The sequence below is a fragment of the Tribolium castaneum genome, chromosome 7 (assembly GCF_031307605.1).
Source record: "Tribolium castaneum strain GA2 chromosome 7, icTriCast1.1, whole genome shotgun sequence".
NCBI classification, from domain to species: domain Eukaryota; kingdom Metazoa; phylum Arthropoda; class Insecta; order Coleoptera; family Tenebrionidae; genus Tribolium; species Tribolium castaneum.
The window spans coordinates 16172447-16192462 of NC_087400.1; the positions used below are offsets into that span (position 1 = coordinate 16172447).

The window sequence follows — 20016 nt, forward strand, 5'->3', positions numbered from 1 at the left end:
GGGGTGGCTGGTATTTTAATTCAAGTGAGAGAAAACAAAGAGCAAGTTGTCGCATATTTTAGCAGGTGCACAACCCCTGCCGAACAAAATTATCACTCTTTCGAATTGGAGGCATTAGCTGTTGCCGGATTGTAATCAAGACTTTACCGTAATAGACAATGTTGTTGTGACAAAAATAAAACCCGGTAAGTGCTCTGTATTGTATCTGTTGCTGCTCGTTTGTTGACGATGAAATTATATCACTACTATTCATCACACATTGGCTGGAATAAATGTATCCAGAAAATAAGAGAAGATTTATTCTGGTCAAAGATGGACAGTGTCTGAAGAAGTACATCAGAAACGTCAAATCATCTGTCCTTGGTAAATCTCATACGGGTCCTCGTTCAGGGTTATGACAACATGGTGAACAACCCAGTGAGGTCTAGAGACCTGACATATTGATCACGCTGGACCTATGATTAGGGTTGTACACAAATTCTGTTAATAATTGATGCATTTTTAAAATATTGCCGACTGCAACCAATACCCAGAAATAAGGCTTCAGGCCATAAAAGCTTCTTTACGCCCTTAATATATAAATAACTATTATGCCCTCACATGCATTTTTCATTAAAAAATGGTGTACAACTATAAAAAACACAAATCGTCGTAGATTCTTATTGAAGAAGCGTATTCTCAACAATAAACTGGTCAAAATATCCTGCTAAATATAAATCAGTAGTAGGTAACTATGAGTAAAACTCAAACAAAAACATTTTCTAACAAAAGTCTTTTCGTTTTCGAAATAAATATCATTGAAAATTAGATCAAATTTTGCTGTGCGCAAAATTATTAATGGGGATTAAAAAGGTAAGTAAGGTTGCTTAGATACTGTCATTCCCACAGCACTAACAATTAATTCCTGACTATGACTGTGATCAATAGCGACGAATGTGTGTGGATAGGGGTTAATTTATATCCATTATTTTTGACCTAACAAAAAATGGTTTTCCGGACTATTATTCTTATAATTTCCGGACTAGATTATTCTAATAGCCCAGAATTTTTTTGGCAAGTTATATCGGAACCACGCTGCAGAGATAAACCTGCAACTCCCATTGTCGAATCATTTTCTGATTTAAATGGTCCACAATAAAGGCTCATTTAACAAAATTCGCGTTGCCTATTTATTTTTTTATTTATTGAGAAATCAATAAATAATAATAACAATAATAATAATAAATAATTATAATAAAATTAAAAAATAATTCCCGGTAAATTTTGGCGCCCAACGTGAGGCTAACCATTAATGGACTCTTTTACACTTTACAATGGCAAGAGCAGAAAAAATAGAACAGCTTCGACGAGTTCTTGTCTCCATAACCAGATCAAAATTAATTATCAGTGAACATCGAAGTTATATGCGAATTACAAGGTTTGGATACACCGGAAAAGCTGCCGGAGTTCTTAGGGCGAGACCATATGGACCCGGTGAAATGTGAAACAATTATTAGAGATGACGCGAAACGGTTTCAAAAGATTCGGCTTCGTCGGTTGGTGGAGGCGGCTGGCTTATAAACCAAATTAATATGGCTTATAACAAGAAACAAGAGTCCATACAACCGCAGAAGAATTTATTTGCCGAAAACATGTTTTGGCTCGCCATGTGCATCCAGAGCTTCCAGCAAAGGACTGATAACACTGTATTAAACACTACTAATACATCCTAAAATCAGTGAAATCTCCAGATGTTTTTTTGGAAGAATAACTAGTGTTACGGATTTATTATATTTAGTGTTCAGGATTTATTTATATTTAAGATGATTACTTACGGCAATTATTAATTTCTAGAACATATGACAGAACATATGACGAAATAACACATAATGTTATTTCATCGTATGATTCATTAGTTTTTGTTAATTCGTTACCTAACTGATATGCTTCCCTTTGTCTTTACGACAAACCGTATGTCAGACATCCAGAATGTCAACTTTCAAGCCAAATATTGCTGTCAATATCTCGCCAAATAGTATAGTAATCGCTGTCGTCCAAGTCAGCTTGGAAAACGAAAACAGCATGGCTAAGCATTAATCGCTTAACTCCTTTTAATACACTGCTCAAAACAAATAAAGAGCCATATTGTTCTTGTGGTAATCTTTTTTTGTAACTCAAGATATAATTACCAAACTTAATGGTCACTTACTACAGAGTCCAGGGTAAAAGTTGACAGCAAAAAATTGAATCGTTTTCAGCAGTTTTTGCCTTGGAGGGATGTAAACTGCAAAGGGGCAAACTTTTTACTACGAAATAAATGCTTTTATGCACTTTCGGCTTCATTTTCTTTTCGATTGTAAAAGAAGTAACATGAATGTTGAGGTAATTGATTGGCCCGCCCGCAGTCCCGACCTCAATTCAATTGAGCATGTCTGGGACACACTTGGGCAACGCTTAAAGGAACACCAGCCAATCCAGGACCTTCAACACGTTGAAGCCATCCTTATGGAATTATGGAAGCAACTCGACCCACAATACATTCGACGTTTAGTCGAAAGTATGCCTCGGCGTTGTGCTGAAGTGTTAAGGGTCAGAGGAAGGCATACCCATTATTAATTGTAATGTTGTATCAAAATTTCAATATACGCGTAGAGCGGTTATGCGCACATTTATGCAATTTTTCATTTTTCCTATAAAGAGTACGAGCAAATTTCAACAAACTGTACCGTAGTATCAGAGAAAAGTCTAAACCAAATAAATAAACAAAAATTATAATAGCAATCCGTTCCAGTTAAAAAATATTTTTCGTTGTACAAATGGCTCCTTATTCGTTTTGAGTAGTATATGAATGAAATAAATTTCAAGTTTGAGATTTATGATAGAAAAGTGCAAAATATGTTAAAATGATTCTCAGATAGTTAACTTTGAAATTAATTTAGATGAAAAAAAATGTGTGTCACTCTACTCAAATGAATCCGCTGGCAATAAATGTCAATACTGTGAGTTTTCAAACAGACAAATTGTCATTTTCCATAAATTACAATCATAAATTATGACAGTTACGTTTATGTTTTATGAAAAAACGCCTAAGGTTTACACTGTGAAAGAAAACAATTTTAGCTAATACACTACCGCTCAAAAAAATCTGGACCCTTTAATTTTTTAAAATTTGAAGCATCTAATTTATTTTTATTTTAACTACTGTCTTAACGGGGTTTACAAGAAATTTTAATGATTACATTTTACTTTTTGGGGCAACACCAGCGTTAAATCGTTTTCCTGTATTTTGGGGTAAGATACATAATTTTAATCATCATGTTGAGTTTTGTTATTCAAAACTGCTTATCAGATAACAATTTGACTCATTTGTGTAGGATGCTACCAGAAATTTCTGTAAAAATCATTGCTTTAAGCAATGAGGGTCGAAGTGCATAACACCATAAAACCGCGAAGAAATGTGCAGGACGCAGACTAACGGTTTTATAAATCAAAGAGGTTCACAAAAAAGGCCAGATCTGAGCGTGGGAGCTCAACAACTACTCGAGATGACCGTTTTCTGAATTTTTCTGTTTCGTGAGATTGTGGATTGTCATCAACTATCCTTGCTGGACAATTAGTAAACGTTCGTAAAATAAAAATTTCACCTCCAATAGTCTAGAGGAGACTCAAAGAAGCAGGTCCGTTTGCTAAAAGACCAGCTGGAGATCCTAAATTAACTGTACCACATCAAAGATCCTGGTTTAAATTTAAACTCATTATGTGAGTTGAGGCAACAACAAATGTAAGAACGTACTCTTTACAGATGAGTCTAGATTTAGTTCAACATTATCAGACCGTCGGGAAAAAGTGTGACAAAGACCAAACAAGCGATTCAGTCAATGTTGCATATCACCCAGAGCTGAATTTAATAAAGAAGTAATGTGGCAGTTTAATGATCTGGGCTGGTATATCTTTAGAAGCCCATGCCGATTTAGTGTTTGTTGAAAACTGGACAATGACAACACGTAGGTACTTCCTCGAATGTGTAGAATAATATATGGTTTCCTACGCGCCATTTTTTGACGAAAATATTCTTTTTGTGGATGATAATACTCGCCATCACATTGTTGTCTGATATTGGAACAACAGAAATTTTGGAGGTGTACGGAATTTTTTGAGCGGCAGTGTAAATGGTGAATGATGATAATCGTCTGAATACAAAATCCAGTTCTGCTTGAAGTTTCCAAATAAAGTTCTTAAGTCACTGTCTTTTAACATCTATCTAATTCGCGAAATTGTGGAAAGGCTCCGGACAACCGAAATTCTTTTGATCGGGAAATCTACAAGATCGCCGGAAATTGTCCAAAAAGTTGTTGAACAACTGGAAGAGCTTATTGAAGAAAATCCTCATTCGTCATTGCGTCGTTTATCAGCTCTAACAGGTTTGTCTGTTATCTATGTTAGAAATATCCTGAAGAGACGTCTACACATGCATATACATATAATATAAAGCAACGATGGTCTACCAACTCTTCCCAAAAGATTCCAATACAATACTCGTATGGCTAATTACGTGTACTTCAACGCCGAATTGACCGATATGATCCAATTGTACGGGGAAGCATTCGGAAGCGCGGCGTTTGTACCGGTGGCGGCTCGAGGGTTAAAAACTAGGTGAAGAGCTAAAACTTCTACATTTTTTGTGAAGTTATGATGGTTCTAAGGTATAATTTTTAACCCTAAAGAATAGGTAAAAATTTCATTTACCGAATCATATTATAAATTTTTTAGTGGAAGTAATTATAGTGTTTGCGCAAGTGTGATTTTACCTTATAAAAACAGGTCGTTATAGTTATTATTATAACGAGGGTTATAATTACACGGTACAAGCGAATTTTTACGCTATTTTATAAAATAGCGTGAACCAATCAAAAACAGCGACGTTATACTTGCAAATTACGCGGACTCTACGTGATTGTTGAAAGTGTCATTGACGCGTCAGAATTTCAAAACTGTCAAAAAGATTTACAAAAACAGTTAAAAGCGTTAAAAGAGTTTTTTTAACGTTTATGTGAAGATGTTATCGCCACAGAGGATGAGTTGTAGTCAAATATACATTTATTATTATGCAGAGACAGTGAGAGGTAAACCATATCAAAAAGTTAAACAAAAAAAAACTAAATTTATAAATTGCTTAGATTTAAGAGTTGCAGTCTACGTCTATTAAAGGATCACATACTCCAACAAGTGGCCAAATATAAGAAATACGACTCAGAAGAAGCAACTGAGAGTGGTAAAGAAAGATTAAGAACAGAATGGGAAAACACTATGCGTCTAATATTAACTGTGTGGTGCAATTACGAACATTGTGAGCCTACCTTCACAAAAGAAATTTCTTAATGGAGGTCGTAGTAAAAAACAAATAAACTCGTCTAGTCATAGCACCATAAATAATTCTGAAAAAGAAAATTGCGATGGAAAAAAGCATACTGCAAAAGCAGCCAAATCTAGACGGAAAACTTCTGAAGTGTTTTTATATTTGGCGGAAAAAGCTAGATTAGAAAGAAATGAAAAAAAAGAACTTGCTATTTAAAAGGATGCAACATGAAGATAGTATCAAATTACAAAAAGAAAAGCTGGCCTATAAAAAGGCAAAACTTGAGTTCGAAGAAAGACAATGGAAAGATCAGGAAGAAGAATGCAAAATCGAGCGTAAAAGAAATGCAATGCTGAATTCTCTGTTGGAGAAGATGTTCACGGCACAAATAAATAAAAACACTTAAATTTAGTTTGAATTTATGTTTAAGGAAATTTGTTTCATTTTGTTATCTATTTAAAGTAATTATTAATTAATAAAATATCTTTACTTCTGATTTTTTTTATTCAATAAAGTTTACATTATTGAAAATATTCTAAAATATCAGGTGATTCGACATTGAAATAATGTGAAGTTGCACTTCCATATAAACATGTGTGAGCATTTGTAAGCAAAGTCGCAACCAAATAAAATTTACCATCAGGCTGTAAAAAAGTTTTTGATTTTTTTTTAAATCAACAAAAGCACATTGCTGGATAATTTTTCCAAAACTCTATTTTACGCACTGACGGAGCTTTGACATTTGTTTATAGAAACCTTGCTGCTGTTCTGTTAATTGTACATTAGAAAACAGTCTTATTAGTTGTCTACTTAACGAGTACCCTTCATCACCGTATAGACAGAATCGGTGGCAATATAATCTTAATTGCTCCATCATCCTTGTATCTCTTAAGATAAATGCCTCTTTTTTTTTGTACATGGACGGCTTTCCGAATCACCACATCCTGTGACCGCACGCACTTTTACGGCAACACTTGCGGGACCACGGCACATTTTCGAGGACAACTGCACGCGTCTTGGAAGTGGGGTCTGAAATTTAGGAGATCGTTGAAGAAGAGCCCAGTGTGAGCATCCGCAGGGTGGCCCTACGTATAGGAGTGTCTCCCTACACAGTTCATCGAACCCTACATGAACCGGGATTGCACCCTTACCATCTCCAGCGGGTGGAGGCTCTCCAGCCCGAAGACCCGGCTCGCCGAGTGGCCTTTTCTCAATAGTTAAGCCACAAACTTGACGAGGAGCCCAACTTTTTGCACAAGGAGTTATTTACGGACGAGGCTACTTTTACACATGCAACCGTCACAACACCCACGTGTGGACAGATGAAAATCTTCATTAAGTGTACGAACACCATTTCCAAGACCGCTTTTACTTGAATGTTTGGACAGGGATAATTGACGACCACTGCAAGTATTACCAGAACGGTTAACCGATGCCGCTCAGAGCCGGCGCTACCGACGGTGCAACACGTACATATGACGGAGCGGCAAAATTGTTTCGTAAATTTTCAAGAAAACAACTAGTATTAAGCAAAACCCTTATTCAATTTTAAACTTGCTTTTGTATCGGTCGTCTGGGCGTTTAGTTATTTGGTAACCGTTGCATCTAGCAATACGAAAAACAAAAAGTGTGTTGTTTGTGAAATTGTAAATATTATATACTCGTAAAAATGTCGGAAAAGCGGCAGCGTCTTTCTGGTGCTCAATATCGTAAAAAAAACTGCTCGTGAATTGGAAACAAAAAAAACAAAGCGGTCCTATGGTAAAATTTTTAAAAACTAGTGATATTCACGAAGAGATCGGAGAATCATCAAAAAGCACGCAAAAACCAAGTGAACAGTGTGAGCCTGATGTTGCAGGTAGTAATAGGGATGAACAATGTTTCCTTCGCGTGATGAAAAAACAATAAAACTTTATACGCCGAACAGTGCTAGCAGTGTTCTTCCTTTACTTGGCAAAAACCAGAGGAAATTTCTTCTGATCCTGGAATATGGCAGAATTCAGTAAGTGACAACTTGAGAACCCCAATAGTCAAAAAAGGACCACCCGTTATAAAAGACAGTTATGTAATGGCGAAACATTTGACAGAAAATGGCTTGTTTAGTCTACATATAATGATGGCGAATTTACTAATGCGCAATTGCCAGTTACTATCTGTTAATTGACACTTACTAACTGGCAATTGCCACTTAGTATCTAGCAATTGACGGTTACTAACTGGCAACTTAATCGCATTTTTTTTGTGTGTGACCCTTCAGCGCTTTTGTAATAATTTGCATCAAAAAAGCAGAAGTAGTTTTAGAACGATTTTCAAACGTTTATCAGTTATCACGACCACACAGTTACAGTTTGTACCCACCGGTCGTGTTAGCAGCACGTCAAAATTAATTGTTGTGTGTACGGACGCCCTGCAGTGACAAAAAAATCTTGAACTATCATTCCATTAATTAAATTGTGTATACGGCAGGGACAGAAATAAAATTATAAAGGAAAAGCTACTTATGTTGTATGAAGTACATAAGGTGTTGGATTGTAGAGACGTTAGATACGTTACAACTTTGACACGAGCGAATGGTTCACACGCGACACGTGCAGCCAGTCCTGTAGAAAATGAACATAAATGTCGAGTTAGATCAAAAGTTTTGCGACGGATGTGCTTCTGGCAAGATCCATAGTCATTCGTTGGGTACTCCTACTGAAAGGACAAAAGCACGTCGTGAAGTAATTTATTCAGACGTTTGTGGCCCAATGCATGTTAAATCATTAGGGAAAAGATAATATTACGTAAATTCAAAAACTATTACAGTGGATATCGGCATGTTTATTTTATCCGTAATAAGTTCGAAGTTAAGAACAAGTTTGCGATGTGTTGTAATGAAAATCGTAACACATTTGAAGAAAACATAAAAAATAGTTACGGATGGTCAATGCTATATTAGAAAAGTAATTTACCAACTTCATTATGGGCCCGAAATCCAAGATCGCCGCATACAATTCACTGATATACAGATTGTTTAGGATTCCCCTCAGCCCTGAGTCCTTTGATAGAGAGTGGAACATAATCAAACAGATAGCGGTAAACAACAGGTTTCGACTCTCTCTGATAAACAGAATCTTCATGAAATTTTTCAACAGGTTGCACCTGAGTCCATCTGTTACGCGAGAACCGATTTCCACCCCGTCAATCCACTCCCTCCCCCTTACCCCCTCAGACTGTCCTCCACAACCCGGGATTCGTAGATTCGTCATCAAATATGTGGGCAAAGTCTCGCTGAGCATAGCCAAGATCCTAAAGAGCGAGGGGCTAGACGTTTCCTTCAAGTGCAGTGGGGGGCTCTCGTCCTGCATGTCTCTTACCAAAGACAGATTACCCCCAATGTCATCCTCGGGTGTATACAAGATAAGGTGTGGTTCATGCAACGCCGCCTACGTCGGACAGACGGTAGTAAGTGTCCATTTTATTAGTAGTTTTTGCAAATTTTAAAAATTTCAGTAGCTTTTGTAAGTTTAAATTCATCCTAATTAAAATTTTAGTATTCGTAAGTTTAAATTCAGTCAGACCCACAGTTATTTTTGGTACGCGCGGGTACACCGTCCTTTTTTTGGGTCTGGCTCTTAATTGTAAGCCTAGCTGGAGGTTCGTCTTGACTGACAGGACAACCTCCAGCCGGTGCTCCAAAAATAATTAAATAAAATTGTTTGTGTTTGGTTTTGTTTTCTTGTTTTATTTGGTCCACTGTGAATCTGGTCCACTGTGAGTTTCGTCACTTTGGTCTGGTCCGCTGTGAGTTTTGTTTGGTCCACTGTAAATTCTGTCACCTGTCCGCCATTTGCTTCAATTTCGCCGCCATGACAGCACGCTTGTAACGTCATTAACAAATCCATGTAATCCATGGACAAATAAAGTTCTTCTATTTGTTTATGGAAAATATCTGTGTTATGTAAGTCATGGTCTTGTCCCTTCCCCGATAATTTTCGGTTTGTATCTTGTAGTTGGCTGATGATGGGGTAGTTACCCCGAAACAATTGTCCCTATTTTATAAATAAATTTCTTGGGAGGCGACTTCGAGTTTGGTTCTCTCCTTCATAAATCATTGAACCACCCCTCTTTGAGAATGGATCACAGATCTCTCTTCAAGTTAAAAAGATTTTGTTTGTAACTATTTTATCAAAAAAAAAGAATAAATTAGATTATACTCTGATATATCCAACATTTTTCCTCTAAAATGTTACTGAGTTTTACTTCTAGTCGCAAGATGTAATGTATAAGACATACAATACAATCATTTTTGTAAATAATGTGTATCTATTTAATTTTTGCAAATCCATTTGAAAATTCTGACAATTCACGTGATCCTTCATATTGTGCAAGTGATGCAGAAGAAACATCCACTTCAAGTTCCGAAAATCTCAGCGGTGCTGGATACAGGGAATATACGCCACCTGCAGAAGATATACCTCATGATGAAGGTCCTTCAGAGTCAGGAGAATTTCGAAATAAGCCAAATGAATGCTTCCGCTCGTGCTTCCGTTGCTGTGGAAAACCGGGTTTCTTCTCAGCACAAAGTATTTGAATTTACTGGCCCAAGTAATGTTAACGAAGCTGTTAGATTGTTGTTGGAGAATGGCAAACCATTCGATCTCTTTAAATTACTAATAAACAACGATATACTAGACAGTATAGTTGAGCAGACTAATTTATTTGCTACTCAGCGTCTAACGAAACCAGATCAAGATACAAAAAGTTTTTCCAGACTTCATAAATGGATTCCGACAACTAGAAACGAAATTAAAAAACTTTTTGGCATTTTTGGGTACATGGGCTTGGTTAAAATGCCAACTCTTCAAAAATACTGAAGCACTGATAAAAAGTATAAAAATTCTGTGAGTGCGAACGCAATGTCACGTAATCGTTTTGAATTGTTACTTTCTATGCTTCATTTCTCTGATAATGAAGCAAATCCAGAATACAGCAGAATTCACAAAGTGAAACCACTACTAGATAAATTTATTAGTAATTGTCAGTTAGCATATACTCCGGAAAAAGTATTCTGTATTGACGAAAGCCTTATTCCTTACAGAGGTAAACTAATTATAAAACAGTATATACCTCAGAAGTCGCACAAGTATGGCGTAAAACTTTTCAAGTTACGTGCTTACAAAGGATACACATGGAACGTTAAAATTTATGAAGGGAAAGAAGCTGATGCCGGCCAATCAGTACCAACTAAGGTGGTACTCCATTTAAGTAAAAATCTTTTAGATGCTGGACAAACTGTGATCACGGACAATTATTATACAAGTATTGAACTAGCAAAAAAATTACTGCAAAGAAAAACGCATCTACTACTTGGAACGTTGCGGAAGAATAGAAAAGGCAATCTACCAGAAGTTGTAAATAAAAAATTGAAGAAAGGGGAAATTTGCGTAAAGGAAGTTGGAGATGGAATTAATATTCTGAAATGGAAAGATAAAAGAGAAGTGCTAATGCTATCAACATTTGTGTCTGGTAAAACTGCAACGTTCACGAAAAGAAGAAAAGAGATTGTAAAACCAAAAATGATAGTAAAATATAATGATGGCAAAACATCAATAGACCTATCTGATCAATTATATTTCGCGCCTCGTCCTCTAGATCACTATGTAGTATACCCATTTCCGTTAGATGGTAGCAAATAAATTTGCGCGCCCTGTCACCTGATACTCTCTCTCGCGGCGCATTGTCATTACTCATTTGTGTGTCGGATGGTGCACATCGTTTTCCGAAAATGGGTAGTAAAAAACGGAAACGCAGTTCGTCTTCGAGCTCATCGGACTCGTCGGAGGGCCCTGACTTGGTCGTCATTCGCAAACAACTCAAGAAGGCCCTAAAAGACGTCAAACGCCTTACCGGTAAGAAAAGGTTGAAAGAAAATCGCCGCCATTATAGTACACGTAACCAACAACGTGGAAGCGATACCAGCTCAAATCGCTCCTCAAGCAGCGAGGGGGAACGTTCCACATCTCTGGACTCGGAGAAATAAGTGCAGGGTGAGTCTCAGAAATTATTTCGAAGGTTACAGTGCCTTGTTGCACGACTTCTCATTACGTAACTCAACAAGTTTTGAGTAACCTACAGAATGGAATCACATCACACTCAACGAGTTTTTGAGTGTTCAATGCGACTGCAAGTTGGACTCAACGAGTCTTGAGTACCCAATGCAATGCACATAACTCAACGAGTTTTGAGTCTCCAATGCTATGCAATTGTCTCAACGAGATTTGAGTAACTTGCATTGACGCAGACGGGCGGGAGCCTCACTCAACGAGTTTTGAGGAGGGCGCGAATATTACCCAGTCTTGGACCCTTCCGTCCTTTTTCAAATCCAGTCAACGAGTTTTGATTGGTAACTTGTGCCCAACGAGTGTTTCCTTGGTTTTTCCCGTTATTTTTGTCCTTGGGATAACGAGAGCTAACCTTAAACCTTGTTGTCCTCTTCCAGGGAATGAGGAGGATAAAACCCTCAAGAAATTGCCGCCAGAGATCCGGAAAATGCTGGGATCTCAAAGCCCCCCATCGGAAATGATGGGAAAACCCATTCACGAAGAAGTAGCGCAAGTTTGGGAGCAAACCTTGCAGAAAGGCCTGAACACGGAAGAAATCAAAGATTTGTTACAAAAATATCCTCCAATCGCAAATTGTATGTTGGTCCAAGCCCCAAAATTGAATGTGGAAGTGAAAAGGGCCATAACGCAGCAGCATTCCGAACGGGACGAGAGACTTGCCCACGTGCAAGCTCAATTGGGCTCCGCAACGGGGGCAGTTGGTACTGCCCTTACTTTCTGACTCAAGAAGAAGGAGGGACCACCTCACAGCTAATCGAGTTACTGGGTGACGCGGGGAAACTCCTGGCCTCCGTCCACTTTGCTGAGTCCCAATCCCGTAGAATCCTGGCTTCAGCAAGCATTAATAAAACCTTTAAATCAACACTGACGGAAACACCGGTCGACGGGTGGCTTTTCGGTGATAACCTTAGCGAGCGTATGAAAATGACTCGCGCCCTCGAAAAGACATCCGAGGAATTGAAGATACCTAAAGTGTAGAAGATTCTTTTCCTGGTTCCGAGACCCAGAGGCAGAAGTGGTGGATGCCTTTACGGTCCCCTGGACAGACATAAAATTTTATGCTTTTCCCCCCTTCTCCTTGGTAGCTCATTGTCTACAAAAAATTGTTTCTGACCGAGCACAAGGCATTCTAGTGGTGCCATACTGGCCAACACAGCCTTGGTTTCCAATTTTTACATCACTTCTCAGAAAAGAGCCAATTTTCTTTGAACTCGATACTAACTTACTCCTTACTTCACACAGAGTACCTCACCCTCTGCATCAGAAGCTTTCCCTGGTGGCAGGACTCTTATCGAAAAAGGTTTAAGGAAACAAGGCGTCCCTCGCGAAGCTACGAAGGTAACCCTGTCTTCCCTCGCCAAAGGCTCTCTGAAACAATACACCTCCGAGCTAATGTTATGGTGGGAGTTCTGCCAAAGGAATGGTCACAACTGCTTGGACTTCACTGTTGAAAACATTTTAACGTTCCTATCCTGTCGTTTTAATCAAGGAGCTTCGTACAATACGCTAAACACGTGCCGCTCTGCACTGGCCTTGCTGTTATCACCCGAAGTGGGGAAGGATCATCGTATAAAGCGTTTTCTGAAAGGGGTCTACAGAATAAAACCCTCGAAACCCAAATATGACGTAACGTGGGACCCCGCAGTGGTCTTAGATTATTTCGAACGCTTGGGGATCAACCAAGAGTTGAGTTTGGAGCTCATACCACGGAAATTGGCTACTCTTATGGCACTTGTCACTGCCCACCGAGTACAAACATTGGCTGCTATCAGAATTAATAATATCTTTTTCTCTGCGGAAAGAGCAGAAATTAGAATTTCTGATGTTATTAAAACAGGGATAAGCCTAGATTTAATTAGGAAAACAGCCGGATGGTCAGCAACCTCGAGAGTTTTTGCGACATTTTATAATAAGCCTCTCATTCATAAAGAGATTTTCGCCAATGCAGTTCTCACGTGAACCCTATGAATATACTTTTACGTTCTATACTTAAGGATTGTTCTTTTTGTTGTAATGCTACCTTTACCAATCTTGTAATTTCCTTGTAACAATATAGAAAATTATTGAGAAAACGAGGTGTGCTTGTTGCAACAGCTTTAAACATCTACATAGTGATCTAGAGGACGAAGCGCGAAATATAATTATAAAATTAAACGAACTTCCGAATAGATCACTCCCTCCCGATCCATACAGACCCATCTTTTTCCCGTGATCTATTCAGTGTTGCAACATCACCGACAGCTTTGAAATAATGCCAATGCGCCGCGAGAGGGAGTATCAGGTGACAGGGCGCGCAAATTTATTTGCTCTGAAGTGTGTGCTACCATCTAACGGAAATGGGTATACTACATAGTGATCTATTCGGACGAGGCGCTTCATATAATTAAAATTGAACTTCACTTGGATAAGTTCGTTTAATTTTATAATTTTCCAGCTATGGTACTTGCCTACGCAAAACTGTGAAGTGGTATCGGAAAGTAGCAGTGGACCTTATTTTAGAAACAGCCATTGTAAATGCCCGATTTATTTACAACAAGATTAAAAACGATAATATGACAATATTAGCATTTCGCGAATCTATTGTTGATGAACTGCTAAGTACAGCGATAGAAGATGATGAAAATGAACCAAGTACTTCAAGGGCATCAAGAATGCGTCACCACGTTTTTATGAAAATTCCAGGAAGTTCGAGAGTTGGCCGAAAATACTACAAAGGCTGTTATGAAAAAAAAACTAACAACGAAATGACCAAAAACAAGGTTAGAAAAGTTACTAAATACTGCATGGATTGTGATGGGCAACCGAGATATTGTTTGGAATGTTTCAACAAAAAACATTATTTATAATTAATTAGGAAAATATATAAAAAGAAGTAAGAGCAAAATGACAAACCGAGTACATTTGTGTTCTTTTCAGTAAATTTCAGGTTGCATACCTTTTAATTTTGTTTAACGTTTGCTTGTGTTTTTTGTAACAATTTTTATTCTCAAATTTTTGTTCAATATAATTAACACAAGTATGTCACAATTTTTGTTGTCACTTTTTATTTATACAGGGTCGCTAAAAAGTATGGATACAGTTAAATATTTTAAAAACTATTCATCAAAACTTATTGAAATTTGGTATAAGCTTAAAAGTATATAATTTCTATCGTTTTAGATGTTTATCAAATTCCTATCTTCTTTTGTTCAGAGGATACAAGGCTAACTTGATTTTTTTTAAATGGCAAGAGGGGTGAAATTCAATATTTTTAAAAAGAGCATTTTTTCTGAATTCAATGGTGTAACACATGCACACTTTATTTTAATCGCCTTGGAAATATGATTATGAAAATACGCATTTTAGTCTGGAGTATAGTCTTGAGTCCTGGTGCTGCTTGCTAGTCGTTAATTTCGAGTCATTCGTAATATTGTAAAAGTTATAATTTTGATTTATTAATAATAAGTGAAATAATTGTAAAAGTGAAGTTGTAATAATAAATATAAAGTGTAAATAAAAAATAGTGGAAATAAATAATTTTTTAAAAAAGTAATTTGTTAACGCTCCCACGTTAACTAGTACAAGCAAATCCCGAAAAAATATAGTCAATTAAACGCACGGTCCTTATACTTTACCGGTTACCTCATGCACGGAGTGTTTGGTGAGGGACGAGTGGCGTGTGTTGAACAGTATGTGACGTCAGCGTTAGTCCTCGACTTACTCATTGTACACAGAATCGTAGACAAAACCACATTCTGCAATCATTAATACGGCTGTATTGACATTGTTTTCGCGTTATTTTTGACCACAAACAATTAAGTAAATTAGTGATTAAATTTATATTAGATAATGTTATATTTCTTCGTTATTAGATTACGAAATTAGAAAGATGCCCGGCACTCACTGTGCAGTTTCAACGTGTAAAAACACGTACAATATAAATAAAAAGCTTCATTTTCATCAATTTCCGAAAAATGATGAAGTACGAGCGATATGAATACAAAAATGTCGTCGTAAAGACAAATTTAATCCAAAAACATCGCATATCTGTTCCGAGCATTTTATACCGGATGACTACAAAAGGGATTTAAAAGCTGAGTTACTTAAATTTCCCAGCCAAGCCTATACTAAAATCAACGGCTGTACAATCTTTTAATATATCATCAAGACCCGAAGGAATGACATCGCCATCCGCTCGTGAAAAACGTATAAAGAAGAGACAAAGTAAAAAATTGGTGACCGAAACTTTAGCTGAACCACCTAAAGAAATACTTCCCGAAGTTGAATCGTTACCGTTACCAGAACAAAAGACTGAAAAGGACATTTTGCTGGAACGTCACACTACTCTGCAAAAACAGTACGAAGACAAAAAAAATGTTAGAAGAGCAAAATAAACTATCCAAGAACACAAAGCCCAAATTGTGAAATTAGAAAAATCTTTAGAAAAACTTTTGCAAGACTTTTCAATTGAAACAAAGTATAGGGAGAAATTGGAAAACTCCTTGAAACATTTTTTCTCGAGAGCGCAGATACAGTTAATTCTAAATGAGAAAAAAAAAGTTGTCTGGAGTTCCGAGGATATTTCGAATGCATTTGCGATTAGGTATTTTAGTTAAAGATTTAGTTACGTTTATTTACGCGAAAAAAAGAATTACCTTCAATTTCCTCGCTGCAGAGATGGGCATCAAGACTCAATTTGCGGGAAGGCGTTCTCAAAGGGGTTTTAAGAATTATGGAAGTGGCGCAACATGATTATACCGACATGCAACGGTTAGTAGTCTTAGAATTTGATGAAGTGAAGGTTGAATATGTATACGAATATGATAAAGTCTGTGATGAAGTTGTGGGTCGACATTCGCAAACGCAGGTGGGATTAGTTAGAGGACTATTTGCTAAATTTAAACAACCCGTGTATTTGGCATTTGATACGAAAATGACGCCTGCAATTTTGTTAGATATTATTGAGAAACTACATTCAATCAATTATACCGTTGTAGATTGCATATCAGATTGCGGAGGAGGTAATTTGGGCTTATGGAGAGATCTCAACATCTCCATTGATAAGACATATTTTTTGCACCCCGTTACAAATGAACAGAATCACATTTTTGCGGATGCTCCTCATTTATTAAAATTTATTCGAAATTGTCTACTTGATTCAAGATTTATTTTGCCAGACGGAACGAAATTAAATTCTGATCCTCTTAAGCATCTGTTGGCAATGACAAACACGGAAGTTAATGCCTGTTATAAATTAACTAATCTACATCTAGACTGCACAGGTAGTCAAAGACAAAATGTGCGTTTAGCGGCCGAATTGTTTTCACATACGACCACTACAGCATTACATCACTACAAACCTGGCCCATGCAAAACGTCTGCTGAACGCTTAGGTGATTTCGTCGAAAAAATAAACAGATGGTTTGGTATAATGAACTCTTTTACAACTTCAGCCTCTGTAAAATCAAAACTACCTTACGGACTTGAGCTGGAAAGTCAAAATTAAATACTAGATGACGTTTATCAAACGATAAAAAACATGAAATGCATCAATAAAAATACATTACAGATCTTCCAGAAGGGCATTTTAATATCCATTTTGTCGCTTAAATGCCTTTTTGAAAATCTAAGAAAGAAGTTTTCAATTTCTTATATATTGACCCATCGGCTAAATCATGGAATTTTTTTTCCCAAATACGCGGAAGAGGAGGATTCAACGATCACCCTTCTCCTATGGATGCCATTTACCGGATACGAATGATTATTTTGGGTAAAAATCCAGGTGTTGTTCAAAAAAATCTGAACACTTCGGATTTTGATGCAGATGAATACATAGTTGCAAAAGTTTTAAATCAAACAATTTCACTACCAACAAGGAATACCGATGAGCAGACACAGACGGATTCATCTGACACAATGAGTGTTTCTTCGTCCTGTTCCACAACAACAGGAGCGGTAATCACTCCAGAAATTATTCGTCCAGCAACTTCTCAATGGTCAGAATCCGATGGTTTAGAATATTTAGCCGGTTGGGTAGCAAAAAAATTTAAAAATAAATATCCTACATTAGGGACTTACACTTATAAAATGCAAAGTCAACATGTTTCTAAGATGCCCAGTTGGATTGTTAATTTATCGCATGGTGGTTTAATACAGCCTTCAGATGAATGGATTAATGCTACAAAAATATTGGAGAAAATTTTTGTTACATATAATAAGCAAAACCCTCCATTTAGACGTTGCAAAGGGATTGTGTCTAAAATGACAAAAATTGCCATAAAAAACAACCAACTATTTCACAAGAGGTCTTAAAAACATATTTCTTACAGCGTGTGTATATTCGCATGAAATATCTTAATACAAAAAAAATTAACAATTAATTTAAAGCGGAAAGCGACTGGTGCGTCTACACAAAGTTCAAAAAAATTGAAAAAAATCTTGTCTTAATTTGTATTTAGATGATAAAATTCTAAGTGTTGTTTTGTTCTTGTGTTCTATTATATAAAATAAATGTAACCTTTAAAAAAATGTGTTTAATTTAGTTTGTTTTTTGATGATTGGAAGGCAAATTCATTAGACGTTATGAGTGCGAAAGAGATGGTATAATTAGTTGTCCAGGCGTGACAGCGATAGGTATATAGTGTGAGGACTAACGCTGACGTCATGTACTGCTCGTGCTGCTATTGGCCAGGAAAAAGATGAGGCAACCGGTAAAGTATAAGGACCGAGAATTAAACGTATATGAGGATTTATTTTCGGATGAAACCAGAACCGTGCCCATTGAGAGAAACAGAAAAATGGGTACTGATCTCAAAATCGCTAATCAGTAAAAGATTTAAATACACAAAGGGAAAAACCACGACTGAGGGAATACAAATTCAACCTGAGAGTGTAAAGGACGACAGAAATATCACCAAATTTTTCGACGAAATTAAAATTCAATATCATACCTTCAAACTTAAGCAAGAAAAAGTGTTAAAAATTGTAACCAAGGGAATAGCCCCTAAAATTTAATAGAGGAAATCGTCGAAAGTCTTGAAGAAAAAGGTTACGAAATCTTAAAAGCGTATTGCATAAAAAACAAAAAAGGTCAAATAACACAATCCGTGTTAACCTAAAAGACAGCAAACAAACCTCAATAATTAAAACACCACCTTCAAAAATCCAAGACACAAATAAAACTAATAAACATAATAAACAAGAACATACTCAAAAAAGAAAGGAAACGACCTATCTAATTGGGGAAATTGTAACACAATTTGCACAAACAAATGCGACAAAAGACCAAATGTCGAAATTCATAGAAACTATTCCATCAAAAATTCTGAATGAATAAAAAATATATGAATATGCGTATGGTGATTATGCCATCACCCAAGTGTCAGTGTTTTCAACATATCTCCTACTGAAATGCAGATGGAAACAAGAACCGAAAGAATTTTTATTTTTATATGGAAGAAAATTTTAGTACAACTGGCAGTGTCAACAAAAGAAACACCAGAAGTGGCAATCAAATTATTAACATCATTATCGACCGTATGAGACCGGCTCAAAAGTATCGGCCCACTGAAAGAAAAATCGAAGATGTGAAATTTGCCTTTATATGAATGCCTTTGAAAGTCAAGAAGTTTATGCAAAGAATTTTAGCTAAGTGGAGTAGCATTAATTTAAACATTTAACTGTCAAATGTTAGAAATGATTTTATATTAAAATGTTCAGAAGATACGCATTTAGTTTACGGTAAAACCATATAAATCTTCAAAATATGCTCTTACAAAGAACTATAGGTTTCTAAGTGCCTGTCCAGGAATTAAGTGTGAAAGAAAAATCTCCTTCCTTTATGCAGATGATTTTCTGATAACACTGGCTCAGTGTTAAAAATAAATACCCTGTTCTGACAGAAAAACTATTACAGTTTTATTACCACTTTGTACAGGCTACCTGTGTGTGAAAGGGTTATACGTAACCTCAATGAAAAATTCAAAAATAGATTAAATGAAGAACCTGACTTAAGACTGAAACTATTCGACATTAAACCAAATTTTGAATTTCTTTGCTCCAACAGACAGGCACAAATATCTAATTAAGCATTTTCAATAATTTATTAATCATAATATTTATAATTTTTGTTTGTATTATTGTTGATACGTAGAAATTTTATGATTATGGTTTAAGTTCATGTTACAAATTATTGTTCAATATGGAAAATAAATATCCAACTAAATTTTGATTTCATAACTGGTACCATTGAATAAGTTTTTTATATGGTTGTGTGAAATATAGTTAATCAATGTTGATTAACATAAGGAATTCGCCAAATTTATCTGGATTTTGGAAGGGGTTCGTAACAAGAAAAAGATTGGAAACCACTCCTATAGACGATAAAATTCCGTTTTACCATGAAGCAAACAGTGGATAAAATACGATTTTATCTTTAATAACGGATTAATCTACTATCAAGTTTCGAAACTTAGGTATATAATCTCTGAAGAGTAGAAGATGAGACAAATGTTAATAAAGAATAACCATTTCTTTAAGAATGTTTAGACGATTCTGTAGTTGTATAACAAGAAAATGTTAAAATAGAACATCTACGAG

General features: G+C 36.4%; 1 protein-coding gene and 1 long non-coding RNA gene across 3 annotated transcripts in view; one reads left to right on the forward strand and one right to left on the reverse strand.

Annotated features, from left to right (window-relative positions):
* The window catches only part of LOC655404 (exportin-4), a 69092-nt gene that overhangs the window by 21258 nt on the left and 27818 nt on the right, over positions 1-20016 (reverse strand). The window lies entirely within an intron of this gene.
* Positions 8333-9490, forward strand: LOC107399103 (uncharacterized). Its single transcript, XR_010334755.1, has 2 exons — positions 8333-8410; positions 8470-9490. It is a non-coding gene; the product is annotated as an uncharacterized LOC107399103 (long non-coding RNA).